The sequence below is a fragment of the Ambystoma mexicanum genome, chromosome 7q (genome assembly GCF_040938575.1).
Source record: "Ambystoma mexicanum isolate Mex_15411 chromosome 7q, UKY_AmexF1_1, whole genome shotgun sequence".
In the NCBI taxonomy this organism is placed as follows: Eukaryota; Metazoa; Chordata; class Amphibia; order Caudata; family Ambystomatidae; genus Ambystoma; species Ambystoma mexicanum.
This window is the reverse complement of record NC_090941.1, coordinates 969186373-969191889: the sequence shown is the minus strand read 5'-3', so window position 1 is coordinate 969191889 and position 5517 is coordinate 969186373. Positions and strand designations below refer to the sequence as shown.

General features: G+C 42.4%; 1 long non-coding RNA gene across 1 annotated transcript; it reads right to left on the bottom strand.

Annotated features, from left to right (window-relative positions):
• Positions 1-815: 815 nt before the first annotated feature.
• On the bottom strand, positions 816-4732 carry LOC138528429 (uncharacterized). Its single transcript, XR_011284139.1, has 3 exons — positions 4596-4732; positions 3777-3930; positions 816-3366 (listed from the first exon to the last, which is right to left on the bottom strand). It is a non-coding gene; the product is annotated as an uncharacterized lncRNA (long non-coding RNA).
• Between the last annotated feature and the right edge of the window lie 785 nt (positions 4733-5517).

The window sequence follows — 5517 nt, the reverse complement described above, 5'->3', positions numbered from 1 at the left end:
CAGCATCTCTAATTCTTATCTCTTCCACTATTCTCCCTTTCACTGCCTGCTTCCTCTTTACTTCTGCTTTTGCCACTACTCATTCCTCTTTTTCCCTCACATGCCTTGTTCCTTCTTCTCTCTCACCAATCCTCATCTATAATGTAAATTGTTTCTTGTACTCTTTTCTGGTTTGATTCAATTTGTTATCTAATGCTTGATGTTTCTAATGTTTGTTGTATCTTGCTTGTTCCTCTTGTAAAGCATTTTGTATTAAAACGCTATATAAATTCAATAAAATACAAATACAAATACAAATTAATTTAATGTGTTGCGATTAAAAATGCCATGCCACAATGAAAACATGTCCAACTGGCTGCACAATGTAGACCAGTCTAGACATGTAATAACATATTACAGTAAAGCATGCCAGGCCACAATTAGACACCCCTCGACTGGTTGCACCAAAATGTCAGTTGAAGCAATAACACTTATCATGGTTATTTTTATCACAGATGCCCAGAAAAATATACAATGCCATAGTAAAAAATGGTTAGAAAGCAGAACTCAAATGCCAGTCTAGCCAGGTAATGACATTTAGCAGGACTGCTTTATCAGAGATGCCCAGTTAAAAAAAAAGTCAGGACAAGCTAAGAAATGGCTAGCCTGGCTGCACCAAAATACCTCTCTAGCCACTAATACCACATATCATGCCTGCTTAGCCTGGACATGGATGACCATTAGGATGTATTGCACAATACTTGCCCCACCCCAACACATCCCCTCCCCATCCCCTCCTGCCCCCTGGCACAACACCCACAATCACCTAATCTACCCAAAAATACCTCCACGCCCCTCTTCCTTGTCCTAGTGCTTATGTATGAGGCACCTTGCCTCATAGGTATGTACTGTGATGAGGAAGAGTAGGACTAGGAGTAATGAGGATTACAGGCAACTAAGCTAAGCATTACTTCCATGTCCCTCTACCTCATGCCAGTACTTGTGTATGAGGCAAAGTGCCTCAAGCACAAGTGCTGGGATGAAGAAGAATAGGGATAGGAGTAATGAAGATTACAAATAAGTAATCAATGCATTAAACACAAGCAGTGGTGCAACACCATTGAGCTGACTGGGCTTCATCCCCACCCACCTGAAATATTTGGCTATGTTGACTTGACCTGGCTGACCTCTAGAGCAGTTGCCGGACAAAACAGGACATATATGCTAAATGGCACTTGGGTTTCGCTGTAAATAAAGGCCAGGCAATTACTAACGTAAAACATTACGCTGTTACTACCTGCATTCAAATGCTTAATTTTGTAGGCATTTGAAATTGTGATGTGGGTTTAGTGCTACTTGCATGCCAGGGGATTGATTGGAAGGGTAGAGTGGGTACAGGAGACTGCTCTGTAGAGGAACAGGTTGACGCCTCTTCTCTAGTCCCCGCCCCCTGACCACCATTTTATTGGAGTACCAGATGAAGAGCTACAATTGGGAACCCATGCATGAATGTATGTGACATGTTCATACTGCGTCGATTGTATGAAAGACGGTATGCACTCAGACAGCCATTCAGAAAATACCCTCATGTTAACACAGTGGAAGGAAGTTACCAAGAAGGAAGCCCACTGCCAAGGTGCCAGAATGCGGCTATGGGAATCATGGATGTATGCTGAGTAAAAGTCTGACGACAACAGAATGATGTCATTAAAACGATATATAAACCAATGTTGAACTGATATGAAAATTGTTAAGACTGACAATGTAACTGAAGACCGAAAAGAAACATGTACCTAAAAATGCTATCATGCAAATAGGAAGATGAAGTAACTTAATATGACTGTAAATATGCTGTAACGCAAGGTAGAAAAAGCACATAGATGCTTGCTAAAATGAGGTATATACATAACGTTTAGGACACCCATTAGAAGAAAATGGACAACGGCCTGTGTTAAAGAATCAGCCCAGCTACCTCAAAATACAAGCCTAGGATTGGAAATTGAAGAATTAATGGAGAAGCTGTTTTTGTGTGCAGAATAAGGGAGTATGTTGGCCTGAAGACAAGGAGGCTAGTTCGAGAAATGGGTGCAAGGCACAAAGGGAGTCGAATGAACAGACCATGTGCGCAGATATATTTCTGCTTAGATTAGGAGGGACGAGGACATTTGCAGATGCCAAGTGTTGGACTTATACGAAGGCAAAAGCCAATGTGATGTGAAGTGAGCAAGTCTTTAAAGGCCAGAAGGGGAAAGTACACCCTGTTTAATAAAATCAAATACCAGTAATTGAGAGGCTGAAATTGACAAAATCGTGGCCTCCTAACACATGATAAAGAACTCAAAACAAAGAATAGTCATTTAGAGCTTGAGTTAAGATAGTGGTGTGCTCATACTCCCTCGAATGTCCCAGAACAGTGAGCAGACTACAAGGTCAACTAAACAAGTGAACAAGAAAGTGGGGGTAACGCGGAACAAAGGTTCTAGAAGAATCAAGCACGATAAGTAACCTTCAATATGAGAGCACAATGAGAGGATAGGACAGGTCAATGATAGTATAAAATCAAAAAATCTTTATTATTCACATATTAAATCACAAAGCATATGGTGCTGAATCCATGATAAAACTGCATAAAAACAGACAATAAATATGGAATATGTACAGGTAAAGTGCATGTCAGATAACTGAGCTCCCTGCATTGCAGGATGAGTATAAAGTGCAGTCGTCCCCCACAAATTGAAAAGAAAGAAACAGTCTTGCGGAAAAGTCACAAGTTAGGCCAGGGGAGAAACAAGGAAAGGGGAGGCAGAGAAACTGAAAAAAATAAGAATACCTTGTTAGGGTCCTAATGCTAGCCCCAGTCTCAAACTGCATGCACAGTCCAAAAGTCAATTCTCAGTCTGGCTGCAATTATTCCATTAATTAGGAGTAAAAGAAAGTGCAAAAATTGCAAAATTGCAACACCTCTCAAATCTCATATTCCGGAGTGGTAACAATTATTTATGCAATTTAACAGACAAGCTTGCAGTGCAAAATTGATAGAAGGTGCAGCCTGAAACGCTTGTCACCATTTCGACCAAAACAATCAACCACCAGTACCTAGTGTGACTTCCACCATTCTCATGTGCCACACTGGTATCACAAAATAGGTAGTTTCGACGACCTCAAAAAGTGTCTAAGGCCTCTTTCTCTTTTGAAGAAAGAGAGGGTTGGCTTGACAGTCGTCTTCCTCAGGACAGGACAGAAATGGTTATCTAATATAGGAACAGCAATGGATATAACTAGTCAATGGATAGACAACTTGAAATTAATCCATGAGTCCTTCCATGGCCTAATTCTTCTTCTGTATTTGTATATAGTCCTTGTGTTCCTTCTTTATCCAGTTCATCACTAAAATACATCAGAGAAGTTGAAAGAAAGGGACAAAGAAAAGAAAAAACAAACATGTGACAAAGTTAAAAAAGCACATATTAAAAAATCCTTGACCTAGCCTAGCAACCCCACAGTTGCCCAGCATAAAACGTTACACTAAGTTTCTCATCAGGAATCTAGTAATGGCAGTAATTGCTCCTTATAGAATCACACTGCAGAACCCATATACAGGTGCAGGATGTAGAAACATATTCCACCCCTCTGAACCCAGCGTGGATCTTCAATAAGATCAATCCAACCAGCCGAGTGACCGGGAGGGGAAAGCCTAATTTAATAATAGAGACCCTCACAACCATCCCAGTGGCATATATGTATAAAGCTAAGACAGCACACCCAATCAGTCAGACAAACAACATAAAGGTCCAAACCTTCAGAGTAGGGAAAAGTCAGCTCCTCCAGGGTAGGGCCGCAGGAAAGAAAGAAAAAAAACTCAATTCTGGGGCTATATTGTCTTGATGGAGTGCAGTTCACTTCATTAATCAAGGAATTCAATCTTGATTACACCAGCTAGATGACTGCTGGCTGAAAAGAGAGGAGAGAAAAAGGATCTAGCAATGTAACCAACGGAAATATGCTCAAAGAACATGAGTAGCCTCTGTAGATCATAGATCTATATTTAAGCCAACTTGCTGCATTAGGCCATATGTCCCCACCACTGTTCTGCTCCTTACTGATAAGATCGAATCAGTGAGCAACAGTGGTAAACGGTTGTTATACATTGCTGCGATCACTTAAGGAAAAACCTGAGGTGTTCCATGTCATGCCATTAATATCAGGACAGTCCGCTATTAAATTGCACTACAGCCTCATCATAATGGATATAGTGCGCCTTAGACAGACTAGCTGTAAGCATGAGGTATGTTTGTGTCAATTGAAAACACCCTAAATAGGGCGTTGCTGGATGGAGAATAGTGCAGTCAGTTAGCTCCCCGAACCTAATCCCGCCGAACAATAATGACCGGCAATAGAGGAAATGTACTTACAAAGTGTAGACAATTGCGTGCCGTTGTGGATGCACGTCTATATGCAGCCACAACTGTCAATGCCATTACTGGCAGGTGCGTATAGGTAAGGGAGTCAGACATGACGTTCTCTTCCTAAGCCCCATGCAATGCCAATAGCCTCTCAAGCAAAGAAAGGAGAATCAGAGAGAAAAGGAAGACAGGGGAGGGCAGCCGATTCCTTACCTAATAAAAGATGAAAGGAAGCCTCTGCAACGCGGGGCATTCACTTGCTCTTTAACGTGCGCTGAAATGCAGCAGCCCTCGTGTACCTCCAGAATGTTCGGGAACCGAACTCCCAGCAGCTGCTGCTTCCTGAAATAGTGGAGCCCATCCAGTCACGTGACTGCAAATCGCGGTCACATGACTTGGAATCCGACAAGTGCCCTCTTAAAGGGACCATGGACCTTATAAGTCAGTCCATAGGATTCCAGCAATGAAACCCAATTTGGACGGCACAAAAAATTGGGAAGGGGGTGAAGGAGAGGAAAATATTTTTTCCTCCAATATCCGTTAGAAAGTTCAGTCGGCCCCCAATGCAGAAGGTACATGTTTGCCTGGAGATGTAATCACTGCTATGGTGTTGTAATGCACATACCCGTAGAGAGGGTAGCGGAAGTCAGCCAGACATCTCGTAGGGCGCGCATAAAAGGAAAAAGTGGGCAGGCCATGATCCACCAAGCATGTCAGCCTGGACAAGGCACCAAAAATTCCATACCAGCCAGGATATGGACGTCAGAGCACTATGCCTATTAGGGTGTATGGTTTCAATATCCCTGAACTAGCTACCAAGTTCAAACATGCCCATAGGTTGTACACCAAATGGGGTATCCCTGCTCAAATAGGGCAAAGGGGTATATATCAACCCTCAGGTAATGCAGTGGAGCCATTCTTCTTGGTGGATCAAACCATTGTGATAACTGTCAGTCTGGTACATCCACCACTGTTCCCGTTGAGAGAGTCTTGCTGCAGTGTTAAGTCGATCCGTACCTACAACACGTTCCAATGCCCACCATTTAAAGTCGTCGCAGTTATGTCCAAATTCTGAAAAGTATGACACTAACAGGGCACTGCTGGTATTGAGGCGAATTCTCGACTTGTGCTCTGA